This window comes from Podarcis liolepis (assembly GCF_965112155.1).
Source record: "Podarcis liolepis genome assembly, chromosome: 6".
NCBI lineage: Eukaryota > Metazoa > Chordata > Lepidosauria > Squamata > Lacertidae > Podarcis > Podarcis liolepis.
In genome coordinates this window covers 68,044,562-68,069,293 of record NC_139559.1, presented here as the reverse complement: position 1 = coordinate 68,069,293, position 24,732 = coordinate 68,044,562, and the positions used below count along the sequence as shown (strand labels likewise).

The 24,732-nt window shown below is 40.3% G+C and overlaps 1 protein-coding gene across 1 annotated transcript in view; it reads right to left on the bottom strand.

Moving 5' to 3' along the window:
• The window catches only part of ADGRL2 (adhesion G protein-coupled receptor L2), a 355,922-nt gene extending 342,744 nt beyond the window's left edge, over positions 1–13,178 (bottom strand). Inside the window, exon 1 of the mRNA XM_083510610.1 lies at positions 13,120–13,178. The gene's annotated coding sequence lies outside the window, so the exon portion shown is untranslated. The remainder of the gene's footprint in view (positions 1–13,119) is intronic.
• Positions 13,179–24,732: the final 11,554 nt, after the last annotated feature.

The window sequence follows — 24,732 nt, the reverse complement described above, 5'->3', positions numbered from 1 at the left end:
ATGCAACCTTGGCCTTGTGGGAGCTACAGAGGAAAGAGAGAAATTTAAAAATAAGATTGATCCCGGAGAATGAAGGAGACAACCTTGTGGAATACTTGACACAGGAGTTTGTGGATTGTTGGGAACTCCAGGAAGACGAATTCAAAATTACGACTGCCTTTAGATTGGGTAAGAAGCAAAACAGAAAGACTCCGAGAGACTGCTTGATTACACTCAGATCCAAGGAGGAAAGAGACAAAATATTGGGACTACACTTTGAAAAGGCCTTGCAGATTGGAAACTCAGCTGCACAGATCTTTAAAGACATCCCAAAATATTTTCTGGACTTAAGAAACTTCTACAAGGACTTAGCCCTTTTATTAAAGAAAAACGCTATTCGTTTCAGGTGGGAATTCCCACAAGGGCTGTCATTTGACTTTAAGGGAAACAAGGTGAAAATAAAGACAATTCAAGATAAAGACAAATTTTTGGCAAGATACCAGGAGGACTTACAGAAGGGGACTGTTGACGTACTTGCAGAACAGAGGAGAGCATTGGATATCTTGAATCTCTCGTTTGGACAAAAACCACTACCATCAGAAGAAGAGCAACAACTTGGAGCTGTTGGAGGAGCCTTAGAAAAATAACAAGATGGCTCTGCAATTCCTCAGTTGGAATTGTAATGGGCTCAATGGGCCTTTGAAGAGAAGACAAGTATTTCATATATTGAATAGAGAACAATTGGACTTGATATGCTTACAAGAAACTCACATAACCAGAGCCCACAGGAGATTACTTTCAAATAAAAGGCTAGGACAAGAATTTATTTCATCAGACAAGGTTAAGAAGAGAGGAGTTGTAATATATGTGAAGGAGAAATGGGCTCCAAAAATGATATTCAAAGATGAACAAGGGAGATATCTGGCTGTGGAGATACAAGTACAAGGAGAAAAATTCTTAGTTGTTGGAATTTATGCACCAAATGAAGGCAAATCCGACTTCTTTAAGAGACTTCATGAAACTTTGATGGACTATCTGGACTACAATATGATAATTATGGGAGACATGAATGGCGTGGTCTCCACTAATATGGACAAGGCACAAAGACTTACAGTCACCAAGGAAGGGAGACTCCCTAAGACTTTTTTCGAAATGACTGAAAATATGGACTTGATAGATATCTGGAGAACAAGGAACCCTCTGGAGAGAGAGGGAACCTTTTTCTCCCAAGCAATGATGACCTGGACCAGAATCGATCAAATCTGGGTTACTAGTGGAATGGCTCCGAAGATCAAGAAAGTGGAAATCTGCCCAAAAACTTGCTCCGACCATAACGCCGTGAAGATGGAGATGAAACTCACAATAACTGGTCAATTTAGATGGAGAATGAATGACACCCTCTTTCGAGATAAGGAGATTCTCACGAAGGCCCAAAAGACCCTAAAAGACTATTTTGAAATAAATTTGAGGACCGACGTGGAGAAAAGAGTGATCTGGGACGCAAGTAAAGCGGTGATGAGAGGATTTTTGATTCAACAAAACTCAATAAAGAGGAAAAAACAAAATGAGAAAAAAGAGAAGATTCTGGAAATGATAAAGGAAGGAGAGAGGAAATTAAGAACAAAACCAAAGTCTCAGGACATTTTAAGAGAGATTAAATTATACCAAACACAATATATGGAATTGATGAACCAAGAGATTGAATGGAAGATAAGGCAAATGAAGCAAAAGACTTTTGAATCAGCAAATAAATGTGGCAAACTTTTGGCATGGCAATTGAAGAAAAGGCAGAAACTAAATACAGTTACAAGCCTAGAGGTGGATGGAAAGAACATATCCAAACCCAATGAAATTAGAAATTGCTTTTTAAGCTATTTTAAAAAACTTTATACCCAAGGCCCGCAAAATGAAGAAGATATAGACAAATTCCTCGGAAAATATGGACTACAAAACATCTCTCATCAAAGTAAGATGGACTTGAACCAGAGAATCTCAGAACAAGAGATAGAGGCTGCCATTCAGAATATGCAACTGGGCAAATCTCCAGGACCAGATGGACTGACTTCCAGATACTACAAATCGCTGAAGGAATGGTTGACTCAACCATTAAGAGAAGTTTGTAACGAGATCCTTGAGGGAAAAAAGGCACCTGAATCGTGGAAAGAGGCATATATTTCACTCATACCAAAGTCAGAGACTGAAAAGACCCAACTCAAGAACTACCGCCCAATATCCCTGCTTAATGTGGATTACAAAATTTTTGCAGACATTTTGGCAAAAAGATTTAAAAGAGTTTTGATGGAGAAGATCCATAAAGACCAAGCAGGCTTTCTCCCTAAAAGACACCTAGCAGATAATGTAAGGAATGTAATAGATATTTTGGAGAAGTTAGAGGTGAATATAAACACCAAGGCAGTATTGATCTTTGTGGATGCGGAGAAGGCCTTTGATAATATCTCTTGGAGTTTTATGAGGAAGAATCTTCATGGGATGGGGGTAGGTCAGGGCTTTGAGAATGGTATGGCTGCAATATACTCTGAACAAAAAGCCAAACTGATTGTAAACAATGTTGTGACTGAGGAACTTAAGATAGAAAAAGGAACACGACAGGGGTGCCCGATTTCCCCATTACTTTTTATTTCAGTTCTGGAGGTGTTGCTGAATATGATAAGAAATGACCAGCAGGTCAAAGGTGTGCAGGTCGGAGCTAAACATTATAAGTTAAGAGCGTTCGCAGATGACCTAGTATTGACTTTGCAAGAGCCAAACACTAGTACGAAAAGGGTTTTAGAAATAATACAACAGTTTGGCCAGGTAGCTGGATTTAAGTTGAACAAGCAAAAAACCAAAGTTTTAGGGAAAAACCTAACAGATATGGAAAAGGAGAAATTTCAAGAGGAAACAGGTTTGACTGTGGTCAAGAAGGTAAAATACCTAGGGGTTTATTTAACATCTAAAAATCAGAATTTGTATAAGGACAACTATGAAAAATGCTGGTCAGAAATCAAGAAAGACTTAGAAATATGGTCAAATTTGAAACTGTCAATGTTAGGCCGAATTGCAGTAATTAAAATGAATGTATTGCCTAGAATGTTATTTTTGTTTCAGACCTTGCAGATTATTGATAAGATGGAATGTTTTAAGAGGTGGCACAAAGATATCTCGAAATTTGTCTGGCAGGGCAAAAAGCCCCGAATTAAATTTAAAATATTGACAGATGTTAAGGAAAGAGGGGGTTTTGCCCTGCCGGACCTAAAATTGTACTATGAGGCAGCAGCTTTTTGCTGGCTCAAAGAATGGATGCTCCTCGAGAACACGGACATCTTGGATCTGGAAGGTTTCAATAACACTTTTGGTTGGCATGCATATCTTTGGTATGGTAAAGTTAACAGTGCCTTTAAAAATCACATTGTCAGAAAAGCATTGTTTAATGTTTGGATAAGATATAAAGATTTATTGGAAAACAAAACCCCTAGATGGGTGTCGCCAGTGGAGGCTAAAGCAGTGAAGAAACTCAATATGGAGGTCGGATGGCCGAAGTATTGGGAAATTTTAGAACAGGATGGAGATAAGTTCAAACTACAAAGTCAGGAGAAATTGAAGCATAAAGTAGAAAATTGGTTCCAATACCGCCAAATAATGGAATTTTTTAAACAGGACAGGAAAGTCGGTTTCCAGGTGGAAAAATCAAAATTAGAAACTGAACTGTTAGAACCCAACACTAAGAATTTATCTAGAATGTACAACTTGTTGTTGAAATGGAACACACAGGATGAAACAGTTAAATCGGCAATGATTAAGTGGGCTCAGGATGTTGGACACAATATTATGTCAGCTGACTGGGAATGGTTATGGAACACCGGTATAAAATTTACGGCATGTAATGCCTTAAAGGAAAATATTATGAAAATGGTATACAGGTGGTACATGACCCCAGTCAAGCTGGCAAAAATCTATCATTTGCCCGATAACAAATGTTGGAAGTGTAAAGAGACTGAAGGTACCTTTTATCACCTTTGGTGGACATGCCCGAAGATTAAGGCCTTCTGGGAAACGATCTATAATGAAATGAAAAAGGTACTTAAATGTACCTTTCCTAAAAAACCAGAGGCCTTTCTCTTGGGCATTGTCGGCCAACTGGTGACAAAGAAAGATAGAGCTTTTTTCATGTATGCCACAACAGCAGCAAGAATACTCATCGCAAAGTATTGGAAGACACAAGATTTACCCACTTTGGAAGAATGGCAGATGAAAGTGATGGACTATATGACACTGGCCGAGATGACAGGCAGAATCCGTGACCAACGAAAAGAGACGGTGGAAGAAGAATGGAGAAAATTTAAAAGCTACCTTAAGGACTACTATAAACTTAATGAATGCTAAAATGTCGTGGTTTTCAGAGACAAAGGGGTACAGGGATATAAGGTTAGACTATAAAAGAGGACTAAGATGATTGAGATTGGAAAGTAACAATTGGGAGTTGCTAGTTGAACTACGGACATTGGGATGCAGAGAGGGGGGGTATGGGGAAGTCCAAGAAAAGAGGTTTATGAAAATATGTTTGAAACTATACGTGTATGTTTGTCATTTTTAATGTTTGTTTGTTTTTCTTAAAAATGTTGCAAAACCAATAAAAATTTTATAAAAAAAAAAAAATATTATGGTCTCTAAAGTGCAAGGGGGGGGGGGGACCTACAACAATGTCAATAAATCAATTTTGATCAAATGAAGTACTGTTAAAATATGGAGGGGGGATCCAGGTTGGGCTGAAAACCAACTTCTTCAGAAGTAGTTATCCAAAATAAAATTATCCTATAAAGCTAACATCTCCCTTGATAAATAATAATAATGAATTTATTAGTTTTTATTTGTATCCCTCCGTCCCTGGCTGAGGCTTCTTAGCACCTTTTTAAAGCCCTGCCTCTTATTTTTAATTATCTTGGGGCTGTGTGTGTGTGTGTGTGTGTGTGTGCACTGCCCCTTCTCTCTCCTCCCACAAAAGAGTGGCAAGCAATAGGAGCAGTCTAGCAGGGAATTTGAAATTCAGCCGCAGTCCCTCTGAAACTATGCAAGCATTGTTCCTCAGTTCCCCCAGTGGCTTCCAATACCAGATAAACCAGTGATAATTGTTACTTATTCAGGGCTAACTGCCATAAGTACTTTAAGCTTGACACTGTTCTGAGCATTGGGATAGCTGGTTAGGTTCAGGCAATAGCAAAGCATCTGAGAAAGGTGCTGTTGGTACTGAGGGGCATGTGATGGTGGGGAAAACATCTAGTTATAAATCTGATATTTGGGGAAGGATCATAATTTAGTGGCAGAGCATTTGATTGCCATGCAGAAGTCTTAAGGTGCAATCCAGGTACAGCTGGGAAACCCTGAAGAGTCACTGTGTCAGGGACTGGGCAGAGGAGGAATGGTGGAGATTGCCTCCCCAGCCTGACCCTTCCAGGGAGGAGGAAGAGGGAGACAGTATAGATTTACAACAGGGGTTCGAGGGAGGTCACAACTCAGAGGCAGATGAGGGGGAAAGTTGGGAAATTATGGGAGAGCCAGAGCAACACCCGGCTGACACCTTGTCACTGAAAAGTATTCCAGACCCTCCATCTCCCAGAACTTAAAAGTAGGAAAGCAAAGAGCTCAAAAACAGAGGGCATGTAGCAGCACCCGTAGAAGTGATGAATGAGGAAGTGGGAGAGACGAGGGGTGGAGATTCACTCGGGACAACGCCATTATCCAAGAGACTGGGTTCTATAGCTTCCCTCTGTAAAGATTGAAATAAAAATGGACTCTAAGAAACTTTTCCTTGTCTTTATAATTTGCTGGGCAACCAGCCAGGAGCTGCTGACAGCATCCTGACACACTGTGTAGATGATGGACCACTGGTCTGACTCAGTTTAAGGCAGCTTCCTGTGTTCTTATATGTGCCTGTGTTCCCACACATTCCTGTTTAATAAGAAAAATAAAATAACAGACCTTTCAAGTGTCCCTATCTTCCAGGGATAGTCCTGGATTTACAGAAGCTGTCCCGGTTTCTGATTTGATTCCAGAATGTTCCGCTTTTCCTTTGGATGTCCCTATTTTCATCAGAGAAATGTTTGCATGTATGGAGTTATGCGATGCCCCGAGCCAAGATTATTAGTAACTATGCAACCTTTAAAAGTCATCTGAAGGCAGTCCTGTGCAGAGTGGTTTTGTAATATTTAACGTTTTATTATGTTTTTATATATGTTGGAAGCTGCCCAGCGTGGTAACCCAGTCGGGGCAGGGTACAAAGAAGAATTAGAATTAGAATACAGTGGTACCTCGGGTTAAGTACTTAATTTTTTCCGGAGGTCCGTACTTAACCTGAAACTGTTCTTAACCTGAAGCACCACTTTAGCTAATGGGGCCTCCTGCTGCTGCTGCGCTGCCGGAGCCCGATTTCTGTTCTCATCCTGAAGCAAAGTTCTTAACCTGAAGCACTATTTCTAGGTTAGCGGAGTGTGTAACCTGAAGTGTATGTAACCCGAGGTACCACTGTAATAATAATAATAATAAGAGGAGCAGAAGTAGAAGCAGCAGCAGCAGCAGCAGCAACAAGAACAACAACAGAATAAGATGTCCTTATTTTCATCGGAGAAATATTGGAAGGTATGAAATAGCAATGTGCTAGAAGTTTTTAAATTCCTCAGTCTGAAAATGAACATATACCCCCCCACTCATTTCTAATGCTAATTAAGATAGCATGCAGTAAGTATTCAATGTTCTAGATGTAAACCTGCAGTCAATGTACCTCAATCCAAGAAAGTTGAATCACAGGACGGAGGGGGTGGGGTGACGGAGAGGAAAATGTGCATCTCTGCCGCACTTCCTACAGCTTCTTTGAGACAGAAATCTGATTGGGTGCATAATCGTGTCATTTAAATGGAGAGCAATAAGGCAAAATTGACTCCCTGTCATGTCGTCCTCCTGTCCTCGAGTGCTTATTATGTGTACTAGCGGCAAACAATGCAGAAGAGACGAGGAGAGGTAGTGAATCAAACAAACTTGCCACAGTTTACATTCCTATAAAGCTAAGTATTTGCACGGCAGTAAATGAATATTTATGCTAAGTGCGTACTTTCCCTCTCCTGAATGCTTTCAACTCATCCAACATCCATCCTGCGTAACAGGCGGAGGCAGAGCAAACAGGAACGCTGGAGCATGGCGAGGGACTGGTAAACAAGACCTACTCTGGGCTAGCGTCAAATCTGCTGTTGTTTCCTTATGTTCCCCATCCACAGAGCTTCAGTTTTGCACTTGCCCTTCAAGGCAGCCTGGTCCAGAGAAACAGACGGACACTTAATTTAGCACTTTATCAATACACAGTTATCCGACATGTGCTTATTTCATTGTGGCTGCGGTGGGGAGGGGGAGCGAGCCGCACGGTTACTGAGTCGAACTTGTCTGTGTGCACAGAGAACACTCCGGCCACAGATGTGACTGGTTAACTGTACAAGCAAGGAGGATAAATCCACACAACAATACTTCATTCAGCAAGGAAATCTGCAGTGGATTACAGCTTCTCTATGGTTACGTCTGTTCTTAATTTACTGCTTTTATTCAGTTTTCAACCATAAATGAGCCCCTTATGAGGCATTCACTATGCAGAATTGACAACTCTTTTTATCTGCTTGAAAAATATTTTTGGATAATAATTTATGGTTAGGAAATATTTTAAGCAGTTTCAATAGTTACATTATATTCATTCAATGCTTAATGATGCAGTGTCTCACTGGCTTTTTTTTTATTAAATGAAATCCAGGGCAATCTGGTAATTTCATGTATTTGTAACAAAAAAAAGTAACTTGGCTGTACAGGAACACGATCTTTTAAAATGCATAATTCACAGGAACCATGATATGTTTTTTCTTTATTTTCCCCTCCCTTCTCAGTTTTGTTTAATACTATTAAGCCACGTCTCATGAGAAAAGGTTAGTCAATAATTTTTAACCAAGGTTGGTGTCTACTAGAAATCAAATTTAGGGGGAGGGACTCTAGGCAGGCATGAATATTTTGTTTTTGTTTCTTTAAAGAGTATTTAAGGGGGGAGGGAGTTGATAGAATTTGATTCTAAACAGTCCAAAATAGGGAAGATGTGGAAGATTTATGTTGGTGCCAAAATAACTAGGTAGGATTAATATACTATTTCTGTATCCAACTAAAAAGTGAACTCCTCCTCCTTCTTTGTCTTCTTCGTCTTCTTCTTTTCTCACAAAGTGACCCCAAAAGACTTACTTTAAAATCAATTAAGACCATCCAATAGAAATATAAAAATACCACTATACAGATAAAAGGCAGGATTTAAAAGATCCCACTGCAACAACATAGGTCACAATGCCACCTTTCAAATTAAGGTCCAAAAAGCAAGGTAAAAAGAAGTCTTAACCTGACGCCAAAAATTAAATAGGGTGCCAGGCATGCGTCCCTGGGGAGAACATTTCACAAACAAGGGGCCACCACTGAAAAGGCCTGATCTCGTGTTGCCACGCTCCAAAACTCCCATGGAGAGAGTGATGATTGCAGGGTTTGAGCTGGTTCATGTGGGGAGAGGCTGTCCTTGAGGCACTAGGGTTCTGAGCTGCATAAGGCTTAATAGGTCAGAACCAGCACTTTGAAATAATAATAATAATAATAATAATAATAATAATAATAATAATAATATATTTTTTAAATATATATATATATACCCTGCCCTCCCCAGCCAAGATCGGGCTCAGGGCAGCTAACACCCGATATAAAAACAATTGATTGAAATACAACTTAAAAGCAAGATTAAAATACAACATTAAAACATTAAAATACAGCCTCATTTCAGTGGAAACTCAAATCAAAAAAATTTGGGGGGGATGAAAACGTCAAGCTGAATTGAGCCCAGACACAAATTGGTAGCTAGTGCAGTCATGCCAGAGTTGGTGTTATATGTTCATACTGTCTTGCCCTGGTCAACAATCTGTCCAGTGACTTCTGCACCAGCTGCAGTTTCCAAATTTTATTTGAGGAAGCTCTGGGGTCACTTTTGTAGATGCAGAGGAGTTGTGGAAGGCACTAGCTGGGGACCCCTCAAGGCAACCTCCAGGAGAAGCTTGGGAAAGGCGCTGGAGATCAGGAGCCTTAGGGAGTGGTAGGAAGGCGGGGACCTTCAGCCCTTGCAACTGCTGTATTGGGGCAAGATCTACTGGGAAGAGTTGCTGGGATCACTAGACCTGCACTGTTTTGGTTTCTTTGAAGAGCAAATTTCACGGACACCATGTTTTTTGTTGCTGACCTATGCTTGACTCTGGATCCTGACAGAGGGCTTGGCATGCGCCCAGTGATTCTGATCCCTGATGCCGTCCCTCATTCCCACTAAAATGAAGAGACCTTAGTCTGCATAAGCAGATGAAGCATTGTGGTTTTAATCTGCACGTTGAATTAATGGACGTGTTGGGACAGGTTGGCGCTTAGCTGAAAGTGATGCTCTTGGAAGGAAACTGCCATGCAGCTTCTGGATCTTTGGAAGTCATCACCATGCTGCAAAGAATTAAGCGCAATCATATATTTCTGTGTCTCTCCCCCCCCCCCTTTTGCTTTATTGTGCTTCCTCAGAGAGTTGCCATCCATTGGTGTCATAATTGGCTGCAGAGGAGAGAAGTCGTGTCAATGATATGGAACACACTTATTAATTGAGACAATAGTGACGAGGCTGTAAAAAGCCTTCCAAGATGACAAATTCCCCTTTGCATTATTTTAGATTAATTTAAAGTGCTGGCACACAAAGCTTTACAACTTTATTCTTGGCAGAATATGAGCACTTTCAGACTCATTGATACTCAGGGATTCTTTTGCTATTACAGAGGAAACTCCCAGTAGAAAAACAAAGGGAAACATTTCAATGAGGTACTTGCAGTGTTTTCCTCATTAGCAGCTACAGTGTCTTGAACAGGGAACGAGTGTTTGGGGAAAAGTTTTCTTGGCATTAACAAGAAAGGACATTGCTTTTACAGGCAAAAACACGTTATGATTTTCTGAAACATCCTATCATGGAACCATATGAAATTTGATTTCTTAAAAAAAAATTACAATAAAAACAAAACTAAGTGCTAGAGTGGCTTTTTTTCTTTAAGAAATGTCCATCTATTTAAATATAATCCTATACACTGAACAATTTTTAAAGGTTATTTTAAACTAAGAATGGTTCCATTTTATGGCTTCCAGGTTTCCTTTGTTTTCAGTTTATAGGTGAGTAGGTTTGATGTATTTTTTAAAAAGAAATTGCATTGTTTTGTTACTGAGAGTCCTTGTTTCTGTCTCATTGATACCTTATGACCATGAACAGAAGGGGAGAGCTTTTTCCTCGTTTCATCAGAGCTTTTTTTCAAAGCTGTCAAATAAAACACTGAAGTTGACCCTAAGCCCAGCCTCTTGAGTATTGATTCCAGTTTTGCCACTGGGAAACTGCACTCCTGCCTCTCAGCATTTATTTATTTGCAAGATGTGAATGGCCCTTGGCAGCAGGAATGGGGAACCTGTGGCTCTTGGAAAGGAAGGACCAGAGAGACATCAAGTTGCCTCCACACAACCATCACACTTTGGCATATTATAATCTGCCACCTGTTCTCTATGTGCTCCTTCTTTATACACATTCATGGTAGAGAGTATCATCGAAGGAGGTGCTGAGCAGGATATTTCCTTGGAGAAGGTCTTTTGGCCCTTATCCCCTAGTGCTTTTCTTTCTTAGGGTATTCAAGAGTATGCACCATTTTGCCTAAAGACAAAGCACTGGTTAAAAGTATGGCATGTACTATAACAACTTCATGGTGAGTACTGGCACCTTTTTTTCTAGATAAGCTCTGGGTGTAGGGCTTCCCCACTTTGCCAACTCCTCTTCAATCAGTATGATTACAGCGCGCTTATGTGTAATAATTTGCTATATTCTCCTCCTCCCTCTTGCCAAAGCCCAGTTTCCACATTTCCCAGGTGCACCATTGAACAGAACACGCTCTGGCAAAGGCACTGCATCCATGATTTGTAATTTGCCCTAATGGCACTCCGGGGATGTAAACTTGAGTTACAGATTATTTATCATATCAGTGGGGGAGAAAGTCTAATTCATTGCACCTAGTTAATCCTACCAGATAGGCTACAAATAATAACACTGACCTATGTCACTAGGCTGCTCTAGGGATTACAGAGAAAATCTATGCGCAGTGCTACTGTTGTGCCTACAGGTGCACATGCAACCACAGGGTCGCCTTCCCCACCCCTATGGAAACATGTGCTCTAATGTCACCAATAAGTAGCTTTTTCTCTTTGTGCGGTGCGCATGGCATTTCTCAGTTTTGCAAATTTGCCCATGGGCCCAGAAAGATTGGTGACCCCTTGGGGTAGCATCTTCAAGAAATGCACTAAGTGCTTGATATGTTTCTATGCAGATAGAAAGGATTCAGTCTCATGGATTGGCAGAAGTGGTTAGTGGATCAAGCACTGCTTTAGTTATACCTTGAGTGGTCTTGGCTCCTGCACCTCTTGTCCTTTACATGCCAGCCCTTATATGTAAAGTTGTCAACGACACTGGTTTCTCTGAAGCCACGGCTAGCAAGCGCACCAGCAATGTTGCTGGGGAAGTGAGGTTACAACAGAAACCGGAGAGCTATATGGAACCCACTATTGTGAATAAGTTCAATATGTGTTTGTTTGTCCAGCCACCATAAACACAGCACACCTGATTTTTGATCCTTGCCTGATGAGTGGTGGGCAAATCACATCTTAGAACCATTAACAAAAATAGGTTTTACATAAACTTCCACTATCAGGCAACAGAAAAATTCCCCAAGGGGAGGAGCAGCTGTGTAAATGTACCCTTGTATTGTATCAATTGCCTTTCAAAGAGACCAAAGCTGTAATTACCATCTTAGCTTAAACACATGCCCACTCAGACATAGGCACGCACAGCCAAGAATATAGAGAGGCATCTTAAAGGTGACCAAGGGACTGAAATCCCATTTTTCAGGTATGTACTGGGACATTTTCAGGGGGCCCCTTTTCGTAGCAGCTCCTTGTTCCTCCTGAAAAGCCAACCGAAAGCACCATCCGAAACAGTGATGTCTATTTGACCACTTCAAAGAACTTATTATTGTGAGCTAGGAAGTTTCCCCAAAACAGTTCTGCTTCGTCTTCCTTAAGTAAAAAGAGGTTGGAATATTTTGAAAAGAAAACGTGCAACCTTGCTTTCCAAAGAAACATCTCTAGGGTAGCTGCATCACACACACATCCCCAAAAAGGACAAAGGAGACACAGAGTTACATAAAGATGTCATATGCTCATTTATAGAGTTGCCCTTATTACTATTATTTCAATAGGGTAGACACACAATACATCTCACATTAGTGGGAAAGGCAGGGACCCAAGTGATATGTGTATCTGCTCAGTATGGTAACTTCAAGGCCCTTGCTGTCTCTTCTTAAGGTTCTTTGTCTGTAAACCAGATTTGGACTGCACAGATCTTCAAATAGTGAGGATGCTCTCAAACAGAGGACTGTCTCATGTAAAGCAAGACACCTGGCCACCCTAGTATTTCAACTTTTTCATAAGAAGATCCACTGACTAAGAGAGAAAAGAAAATGCCCGTGCTTCAGAAAGCAGAAAAGTACCGTTAGACCAATGATAAATATCCTCAGTGTATGCAGTTAAGAAGGAAAGTAACAATCAGCAATCCCCTCTTTCCCCTTTTGGGGCTATAAAGTACCTGAAGCAATTTCTCTAATGGGACATGATACTTGTACAATGATCCTGCACTAATTTTACAAAGCAAAACCTCAGTTCCTGGTTGAAAGAGTACAGTAGAAGCTCCGCCTTCTGTTAAAGATCTTCAGTAGGTTCACATAATTAAAGGAGAACATGTCATAAGGAAGCTTAAAAATTCAAGGTACCTTTCCTACCCTGTCTAGGCTCTCTCCCTCTCCCTCTCCCTCCTTCCCCCCACCTCTCTATATATAGCCGTAACAAAGAATGCAATTGTTGTAAGATATTGCTGCCCATCTAAATTAGTCTGCCACTGTGATTACGGAAGGACATAGATTCAATTGCACTTTCTGTGTGCAGAGCTACTGGGAAAATCCCCAGCTTCTTGGTACTTACCAAATTATATCCTTCCTTATCTCAGGAGCAACAGTCTAGTAGGTGCATATTGCAACTCTAGGGTGAAACACATGGTACTCTTATCTCAAGAGCACTTACAAGGACCTCACAAAAGTTGTTAATTATTAACCTACCTTCAGGGCTTACCCTATTAGTTCAAGTCTGACTTTTAAGTATTTACTGTTTAAACCCAGGCAAGTATCAAATGCTTCCTTCAAGAGGATCTGCACCACTACATTCTCGAATGTTCCTATGCTTGGCTCTCATATTAGACTACTTCAAGCCTGCAGAGTTCAATTATGTGTAGCATTTGTATGTTTATATTATATTTGCCAAAATGGACTGGGAACATGCTCAAGGCCCTAAGTTAATCAGAAATTCAGATAATCAAGAATGCTGTTTGCACAGGATTATGATAATGCCAGGCTACCAGAAAGACAAAGTAAATTTCGATAGCAGGGCAATCTGGCTCATTGAGGCTCAGATAAAGGAGATGCTACTGTAGGTAATAAATGTTCAATGTATCTGTATTGCAGGTTCACAAGTCTAGCTTTCTTTTGTCCAAAAGGAATAGGAGTTGTTATTAGGAATATATGTGTGTGCATACGGAAATTACATAGGTGGACAAGCAACGTGCACAGAATGGAGGCAAAATCAAATGCCCAGTTCATATATTACCATGAAAGGAGATATCTTTCAGCCATCTCCAGGCCACCCTATTATCATGGGGTTGGGGAGCTTCATTTCACAGTTATCAATCAATCAATCAATCAATCAATCAATCAATTAAGGCAGTTGGTCCTGGCAATGTAAAGTGATAATACAATCCCGTCAAGCCAAAGCATGGCTCTTGCACAGTTTATTGCTGCGACATGGCATGCCCCAACCAAGTAGAAAGTGATTTCCAGACTGAAGGTACATTCTTTCACCTTTGGTGGACATGCCCAAGGATTAAGACATTCTGGGAGATGATCTATAATGAAATGAAGAAGATATTTAAATACACTTTTCTGAAGAAACCAGAGGCCTTTCTCCTGGGCATGGTCGGCCAAATGGTGCCAAAGAAGGTTAGAACTTTTTTTATGTATGCAACAACAGCAGAAAGAATACTCATGGCGAAGTACTGGAAGGCACAAGATTTACTCACCCGGGAAGAATGGCAGATGAAGTTGATGGACTATATGGAAATGGCGGAAATGACTGGCAGAATCCGAGACCAGGGAGAAGAATCGGTGGAAGAAGACTGGAAAAAGTTCAAAGACTATTTACAGAAATACTGGAAAATTAATGAATGTTAGAAAAATGTTGGAATGAAGTTATATGGCTTTAGTAGAAATGTTATAAGGAATTAAGTATAAATAGATTAATAGAGTATTAAAGGGAAAAATAAGGTTAGAATGTGTTAAGATAATTATAGGATAGAAAACAGAGGAAGATGGAAAGGAATTGCTGAAACAATTAACAGAAGTGGAATACAAAAAGGGAGGTGTGAGGAGGTCGAGGAAATAAGTGAATGAAAGATAAGATATTGAAATTGTTTGATGTGTTTTAAATGGTTTTTGTTTGTTTTGTTAGTTTTATGTGTTAGTGTTCTGTAGTGTTTTTGTATTATATTGTATTGTTTTTTTGTTTTGTTTTTTTTGTAGTTTTGTGTTTAAATTTTTGGAAAATTAATAAATATTATTTATTTTTTTAAAAAGTGATTTCCAGAGGCTACATACCAGAGAAGCACTGCTATTGTATCTGTTTTCAAAAGCTGAAGAATGGCAACTAAAGAACCAGGCACAAGTCCGTAATACCAATTCCTGTTTTATAGGTCACCACTTGCCATAATCCCAGAGTCCAGCAGTGATCAGGGCATGGAATCAGAGGCTGGTTGAAGAACTGGACCAGCGTCCTAGATCTGGTGCTGGAGCTGAGATTGACAAGCAGAAGCCTTCTGAACTATGTCCCAGGCTACCACATCTGGGATCCTCAAGCGGGAGGGCCATAGCTCAGTGGCAGAGCACATGCTCTGTATGAAAAAGGTCCCAGCTTCAATGCCAGGCATTTCCAGGTAGGACTGGGAAGGACTGCTGCCTGAAACCCTGGAGATCCATTTCCAATCAGTGCTTCCCTTCCTCCCCATATACAGGATTGGTGCAAACCTACTCCTGGAATAGCTACACTAGCAATGCAAGGATCTTTCCCTTGCTAACTTCTTTGCTGCATTGTGAGCATCACATCATCTGACGTACATTGGTACGTCTGGGAAAGACTGATTGATCAGTGCTCTAAATCCACTTGGTGTGTGAAAATAACGTTACATTCCTGTGTTAGGGAAACTTGATATTAAGATGTGCAGCTGTGATATTCTGCTCTTCTGCAGTGGAAAGTGATGTTCATATAGTGAACATATTCTTAGCTGTTACATTTATGCCCAAAGTAGATTGTCAAGAGGTTCTGTACCTTGCATTCAATTTCATTGACACAAGTTGATTGATTTTGTGTTTGCGTGATAGTGATAGTTTGATACTTTAATAATGCTACCTTACCTTAGGAGTAAGGAAAAACAAACAAAAACCCTGCTTGTATTATTATGGGCCTTGCATCTTCCTTCACATGTGTTCGGTCAACTTCAAGTGCTTATAATGTGTGTGCAGAGTTATTTGTCATTCTGTCTCATTAGGTTGGTCAAGCCTAGTTTAAATCTTGATGCCCACCCCATTTTTTTCTTTTTCTTTTTGGAAAAAATCCATTGTATGCTGCAGATGTAATTAATGGAAAAGTAATTTGCTGATATCTCTTCAGACTTGCTTTGTGGAAATGTACAAAACTAATCTCACCAAACAAAATGCAAAACAACAGTTGAAAGTGCGTCCTTTAACCTTTCAGTGAATTTTAAAAATGCCTATTGGAGCTGCACATTAATAAAGGCTGTTAAGCTCAGTAGAGTACTTTATATTCATCTGTGCTTCATCAGGCAGGTTCATGGCCTCTGCAGAACTGCAGCAGCTCCCTCTGTTCTGAAAACAGTATGGGGGAAGAATGGTAAGTACCATTTGGTAATTAGAAAATGTTACTAGAATTGTTACGGAGAAAACAGCTAATGCTAAGTATGTTTCCGGAATGAAAATATGCAGCACTAAAGATTGCAAGAGGGGCAGAAAAAGAAAGAAGAAAATGTGGAACATCTTCATATGAAATCTTTTTCTATCGCACATGGTCTTCCACTCAGTGACCTCACCCAGTTCTGTGTCCACTGAATACCTGCATCAGTCAGTCAAAAATGTAACAATTAAAATAGCATGGGTTGGACAGTAAAGGAAAGGGTGAGCCCAATGTCACACAGGAGAACTCTGTAAAAATGGAAGATCGGTGATTTACAGCAGTTTTGTTTTTTGCTTTTAAAAAAGATTACAATGAAAAGCATTGGGATTGAAGTGGCATTTCTGATGATGTCATTATTCAAACTACAAAATGCTAACATTCAGTGTTTTTTTCTGATCACTCCATCTCAAAAAGCGTATCATAGACCTGGAAAGAGTACACAAGCATCTTTTCTATGAGGATAGGTTGAAGTGGTTGGGGTTTCAGCTTAAGGAAAAGGGTGACAGGAAGGCTGATATCCTAGCCTCACTTGTTGGGTGAAAGTGATATTGAATTCAACAGTGCATACTTCTACATATTGTTATTACTGTTACAATTTATTACTCACCCACCCCCAGGGCAAAACTAGATTTTATTTCACCCAGGTCAAAGACCCAGTTTGGCACTCCCCCATGTGCATTTGCGTAAACAAATACACAGGCTGGGCACCTCAGCGGCACCTCCCCAGAAGCTTCACCAGCGGCAAAAAACCCCAGCTGCCCCTCGCCTGTAGCTACAGCACTGTCCCCCCTCCTTCACAATAAAAACACAAAATTAAAAGCAGTTTAAAATTACTTAAGAGAGTAGACATGGTTAGGATTGTGCTGTAAAGCTGCAATAGCATTGTCATTATGAAGGTGTCTCTGGGGCCATAGGATCAGTTGGTCCTCTTCTGCAATGTCATAGATGGAGCTGTGAGGAAGATCCAATGTTGGATCCCACTAATATCAAAAGGTCCAAAAAGGGAGGCATGCCAGGGGAAGACTGGGGAACAACTTGGATCTGAAGGATCCAAAGGTTTCCCATGGCTGGGTTAAATGAACCCATTCTACTAGTGCAAACCAGCATAGGGACTCCCACTAGCACACTCCCCACAAATCCTCTTGGGGGTCAGGAAAACCCCAGAACAGCATGTGAGACAGAATGACCTCCTTAGCACTATGCTGAATTCCTCTCCAACATGCACACACCCCTAACAGAAATATGGACACACTCAGGAATATGCCTCAACCTTTCCTTGCCCCTTTCTTCCTCTTGCTTGTGGGATTTTTAAATTAAAAAATAAGCCATCAAGGAAATCAAAAGAGGAAGACAAGAGCATCCCCATGCCCTCACGTCTTCCACCCTGTTGCTTGATGTAGGAACTGGTTCTTGGAGTACCTTGTGGTGCTGCAGTTCATCACCTACATCCAACACCCAAGAGCACAGGTAGAGGTGTGCTCATTAACTCCTTCATATAAATAATTTCTTTCCAATCAAGAGAATGGGAAATAAAGAAAATAATGCCACCTCTAGGGCTGGAGTTGTTTAACACATACACATACACACCACTTGGGGCATGCTAGAGGAGCCACTCAGGGCCACCTCAGATAGGATATAGCCATTGACGCAAGATCTAGTGATGACCACTAGTTTAGATGACTTCAAAAAGTTCAGATAGCTGTTCCCTTAACTTTTCCGGGGCCACATGCCAATGGAAGGTAGACCTAAAGGGGGAAAGTGGGTAAAGAAACAGATGCGGCTCTTACTTTTGTTTGGCTGGCTGCAAACTGAGGTTTGTCCAATGGGAGCTGTACTTAACAATATCCCTAGTGCATCTCCTGTCTTCCCATGGAAGGAGCGATGAAACAGTGAAGTTATGTTGATATTTAATTAGTTGTCATGATATGTGAGTCAAATATAAATATAAGAAAAAGAAGAAGTCAACGGGCAAGTGTGTTTGAGTACCCAACAGCTACGGCGTTTCATTGAAATAGAAATCCCATAAAGTTCCCCGCTTTATACCCAAGCAAAGAATATAATTCTCCTAGATTTATTCATAGGAGTAAATCCTTTAGAATGGTGGAGATAATGAAAAGAGACATGATTTGAGTGTGTTGTTGTTGGTTTTTTATTAGAAAATCACAAATGTTGCATACAAATGGGCTGTAATATTGCAGTCCATTTGCGTACAACATCTGGGTATTTCCAGTTTAAGTCAGCAATTTTCTCCTGCTGTTCTCCTGCGGTCTATTCTATACCATCCAGACTCTTAATGGATAGAAAATACTTTCTGTAGCCAGAGTACCAGTTTTCATTGACATGTGAAAGCCACATAAATAGAAAATTTGGTTCATGAAGCTCCAGGAAGAGTCCCCTTGTCTATATTAATTGACACTTGTCTTCAAACTTTCCATGTTTCAAGACATATGCCAGGAAATAGTGCTGGTGTAAACAATAAAGGGACTCAATTTTCTCTGAGCATTACGAGAATGCACAGCGACAAAGATCTTCAAATCAGAACCACCACTGGAATAAAACGGTCAACATTCTTTGCATTTTAAGTTGCTTCATAAATAAAAGTGCCAGGGATGGTATAATTTTTACTTAGAATAACATTTTAAAACCATATTATTTTGTTGCTTAGCAGATTGTTTGAATTATCTGTTCCATCTTTAATCGAGGGGATTACTCAACAAAACCAATGTTCATTCAACAACATTCAAAAAATCTGTTGTGGATTACCAATATCATCAGTTAAACCTGTTTCAAATTTATTGCTTTCATTCAAGTTAAATTATAAAAGGGTCCATTTGTAGCACCACATGTATATACATGAATTCAGCTTTCATCATTTCCAACAAGTTTAATCCAGTGATTTATGCTTTTGACACAGTTTTGGGGGGGAATTTGTTAAGGAAACTCAGACAGTTTGATAGAAGAGTTAGACTGGATTAATGTGCTATGTGCCAAGTTAAAAACCAGCCCATTAAAATTGTTTTGAGAAAGAAGAACGTGTTGGATTTTTAACAGTCTTGACTTCCTTGCGTTTCCAATCATTTTAGCAACTTTAGTAAAGGAGTTATGATAGGTAAGTCTGAAAGACAATGATCTTTATTATTAGAAAAATGTTAGAATAGAAAAGAAGCAAAAACTGCCATTCTTTACCCACAGCAGGAAATAATACTCCTCGGATTACAGTGTTCTGATCTCTAAAGAGCCAAGCCAAATAACTGCATGCTTACTTATTTTGCAAATTATCTTCCTTTTAAAACTCTCCCCATTTATATCCACATTAAAAAATATTTTAAAAAACCTAATACACATTACCAGACAAAGGAAAATGAAATGTAAAATGCTTATCTCTTACGTTTCACATCACAGGTGGAAAATTCCAATTTAAACTGAAGGAAAAGGAGGTCAGGATGACTTGGTGTTGTTGTTGTTTTAAATGGGATGTCAAGCGTTTTGTCTTTAGGTTATTTCTTGAAAACCTGGGAAACTTATTGAAAGTTTCTCTATCCTGTCTGCCTCCCACCCCCCACCCCCACCTCAACCCAAGAGAATAAATTTACTCAGGGAGACCCAGTCACAGAAATTAAACATAGCATGTTTGGTTCTAATGAAAGAGACACAGTGGCAACAACAGTAGAATCTCTGACTAAGATCAACCCTAGGATATATAGCCTCCTGGGTGGGGAGTATTCCCACTGTATCAATGAGAGATCTCATTGATGGTGACCACTCTGCAATCAGTAATGTGGATCTTTCTGTTGAGCTGGGTCATCTCAATCACACTGGACTCCTTCTTTGCCAATCTCTCATAGCCGAATAAGATTGTCTTCCATAAACACGGTTTTAACCATGAGTCCGTAAGTGACTGTGGAGGCCAATTCTGGATCCACACGTCCTTCCACAGTGGAGATATTGGTTTCCGGGCAGGAGTTGATGATGGTGTGGATTTGCCAAGTGTGCCTTCCCTCTTAACATGTTTCTCCCTTGCGTCCTGAGTTCGAGTGTCTTCAAAGCCCATGACACCTTTGGTAAAGGCTGTTCTCCAATTGGAGCGCTTGCAGGCAAGTGTTTCCCAATTGTTGGTGTTTATACTACATTTTTTAGATTTGCCTTGAGACAGTCTTTAAGCCTCTTTTGTTGACCACCAGCATTACGATATCCATTTTTAAGTTCGGAATAGAGTAGCTGCTTTGGAAGACGATAATCAGGCATCTGCACAACATGACCAGTCCAATGAAGCTGATGTTGAAGAATCATTGCTTCAACACTCATGATCTTTGCTTCTTCCAGTACACTGGTATTAGTTTGCCTGTCTTCCTAAGTGATGTGCAAAAATTTTCAGAGATACCGTTGATGGAATCGAGTTGGAGATGGCATTGGACTGCAAGAAGATCAAACCTATCCATTCTTAAGGAAATCACCCCTTAGTGCTCACTGGAGGGACAGATCCTGAAGCTGAGGCTTCAATACTTTGGCCACCTCATTAGAAGAGAAGACTCCCTGGAAAAGACCCTGATGTTGGGAAAGATGGAGGGCACAAGGAGAAGGGGACAACAGAGGACAAGATGGTTGGATAGTGTTCTCGAAGCTACCAGCATGAGTTTGACCAAACTGCAGGAGGCAGTGGAAGACAGGAGTGCCTGGCGTGCTCTGGTCCATGGGGTCACGAAGAGTCGGACACGACTAAATGACTAAACAACAACAACAACAAAGCACTTTCAAAACGACATTCTGACCAATGGCTGCATGCTATGGCAGAATGATCCCAAGTTTTGGTGATGAGGTGGGTACCAATTCTTATATTTTTGTAAACATTATTTGCTATAGAATATCTACACATTTTAAAAATCAATGAAATAGTGTAAACATTAATCCAAACCTCCTACTGCATGCTGCTGCATAAATTATTTGCCATTTTCTGCAGCCTTGACAAATTTTGTTCCAGAATGAAAGTTCTGTTAATTACTGAAACAAAATATATGATTCTTTATCAATTCAACAGGATATCTTGTTATAATAGCCTCTCTTTTCTTAATATGGACAAGACATTTGCATTTGAAAGCAACAAAGTTAGAAATAAATAAAAACTTGTCCTCCTATAGCTTTCTATATTTCATGAAATTAATGTTAATTAAATTAGATATTAAATATTAAATTATATTTTATATGACTTATAACACTCAGGAACGTCATGTGAAAGGAAAACTGTCTTCTGCTGACTTTTATCTAGAACAAATGACGTTCAAGTGGAAATTTAAAAAGAAAGTTTAATTGACCGATGTCTGTTTTTGTAGTTAGTACCGAAACTAACTGGGGAGGCGGGGAGGGTTTAGACACTGAAGTGTCTATCCTAGTTTACTTCAGACCATACATTCAATAAACACCAATCCACAGAGCTCATCTTGGTACCTCCTCCAGCTTTACCTTCCCCTAAGACTGGCCTCTCCTTTGTTATTGATTGGCTCAACTTCCTGCAAGTGGGAGACGATGAGTTGTTTAGAATCTAGAAAGGTGACAGGCACAAGGGACTATTTAAAGCAGGAGCCTAGTAAAGCAGCAGGTAAAACAATGAAATGTGGATACAGAGCTAAAAAGGAGGTTTATTTTAGGCAGTACGCTTGAATTTAGTTTAGCTTGGATATGAGTGAGAGCTGGACCATAAAGAAGGCTTATCGCCGAAGAATTGATGCTTTTGAATTATGGTGCTGGAGGAGACTCTTGAGAGTCCCATGGACTGCAAGAAGATCAAACCTATCCATTCTTAAGGAAATCAGCCCTGAGTGCTCACTGGAAGGACAGATCGTGAAGCTGAAGCGCCAATACTCTGGCCACATCATGAGAAGAGAAGGCTCCGTGGAAAATACCCTGATGTAGGTAAAGATGGAGGGCACAAGGAGAAGGGGACGACAGAGGACGAGATGGTTGGATAGTGTCCTCGAAGCTACCAGCATGAGTTTGACCAAACTGCGGGAGGCAGTGGAAGACAGGAGTGCCTGGCGTGCTCTGGTCCATGGGGTCACGAAGAGTCGGACACAACTAAACAATGAATGAGGAGACTGAGAGGAGATATGACAGCCCTCTTCAAATATCTCAAGGGCTGTCACATGGAAGATGGAGCAAGCTTGTTTCCTCCTGCTCCAGAGGGTAGGACCAAAACCACTCCTTTTTTAGAATGCATAAGAACATAATAAGAGCTTGCTGGATCAGGCCAACTGTTCACCTAGTCCAGCATCTGTTCTTACAATGGCCAACCAGATCTTCTTTGAACACAAGATCATTCTCCTCTCCTGTGATTTCCAGGCATTACCCATACCCTTCAGCCCAATTTGGTCATGGCTTCCTTATTCAAACTGTATGGGGTCCTAGGTGTATGCATTTGCAAAGACTTCCATTTTGTCTGGATTTCTAGATGTGGGGGAATGAAATCAGATGAAGACCATCACAGGTATGGACCTCGTTACATTTTAAGCTGGTAATGCGTACACAAGTATTGAGTTGGTTTTCTTCTGTTTCATGTTTTACAAAGATGAAATGAAAAGCAATGAGAAATGAAACAAAGTAATAAAAAAGAATTCAGGCAAATTAAACTGCTATGAATTATAATAATATTTTTTCCCAAGCAGCGAATGGAGTGTGAATATTCATCAAATTAAAAACGCCCTAGTCATTTCATCTTTAATTTCTGATATGGGTGGAAAGAAATTTCTCAACACTTTTTTTTTTAAAGAAGCATTTGAAACAACAACCACCTCTTGTCAATGTACTAGGAATTGAGGACTGGAATGCACAGCCCTGGGTGCATATTCCCACAATTCATGTGGAAAGGATATTTCAAGTAGCAACTTTTATCTTCAGCAGCAAATTAAGACTTTTAAAACAATTCCGTCTTGTTCAGTGTTCAGTAAATATGCTTTCCCCCTTTCTCCAACAAGAAATGAATAGCCCAAAGCTTTGAAAAGGAATGCTTTTGTTTCCCTTGATATTTGATTCATGCTATTTCAAGTTTTGCCTAACTAGAATTTTTCTTCCCTTCTAGACCTCTTTACCCTGTAATCCTTATCAGGCTATGTGACCTTGAACACATAAATTAAAGCATAACAAGAAGGAATGCCTTGCTTACAACAAGGATTCTGAGGCAAGCATTTGGCCAGTCAAGTAGAAGCCTGTGATTCAAGGTATCTGTGTTTTGTATGGGTTTAATAGCTTTTGCTAGCATGCTCCTAGTTTTAGTCACTGTAAATTTCCTTGAGCTTGGGAGAGGAAAAGATACAAATGCAATGTAGACAGACAGCCATAAGACAGGAGTTGGATGACGACTGAAGTAGCACTCATTACACACTCTCAGTAACAAGACTTTGTGCTTTACACAAGAGTAGTACATGGACTGCCTCAGTGCTATTTTTTTCTAGAAAAAATACTTCTGGAACTCACCTTGAAAGTCTTCCTCGTTCTCTTAGAATGGTAATGGCACCCACCTGAGAGGTGCCGGAACTGAGTTCTAGCTGAAAAAAAAAGTCCTGGACCATCTCATAGGGGATAGTTAACAGAATTTGCCTGCTTTACCTAGTTAGGAAAGTGTGTGTGTAACGTTATGAGTTTTTTGGGAAGGAGTTAGGCTGAATGCCTGGGCACCCTTATAATGCTTGGAATAGCCATGCTAGCTTCCTGCTGAGGTGATTAGCCTTTAAGGGGAACAAAGGAAGTGGCTCTGTGAGAGACAGCAAATGGGTGGTGCGCCCTCCCTCAACTTGCAGGTAGTTAGAAAGACAAAGCCAGATTTGAGGGTGGAGGGTTGGGAGTGATGTGAGCTAGAAGAAAAGCAGCAAACTGGGAGCTGAGAGAGACAGAGTGATGTTTGATTTCTGTTTGAACCCCAGGCTGTGGCTATGGGAAAAGCAAGGCCCTCTTGGGTTGCTAATGCTGTGAGCCTCTCCATCATAGGCTCCGGTTGTATATATGTGTAAATAAACCACAGATTATAAAGACACCACACTCTCTGCTGTACCTCATTCCAAAGGAAACACAAACTCCGGGTAAGCGTCTGGAATCTTGCATCACTCAGAGATTGCAACAACCATCTCACTGCCAAGTCTCCCAAGGCAGTTTACAATTTTTAACAAATTTTTACTTTAAAAGAACAACAACAAACTTGTGTCAACAGATTGGTGGTCAAGTCTCCTTGTAGTAGGTGCATGTCAACCAACCACAAGATTCAGCTCAGGCTCCAATTTGGCACTTTGTGAAACTGCCCATTTCCTGTAGGACTAGGGATGGGTGCATGTCAATTTCAGCTTTCATCGGTTTCTAATTGTTCCAGTTTTAAGTTCATTTAGCCACATTTCAGCATCAGTTTAAAGGCCGTTTTGTTTCCTCCAGTCTCATTCATTATTTGGATTTTTAAAAAATGGTTATAACAAAACAACACAAAACAAAAAAAAAACCTGGCCAGAGTTTAAGAAATTTGCAGGCCAGGTTGCCGCTTCTGAAGGT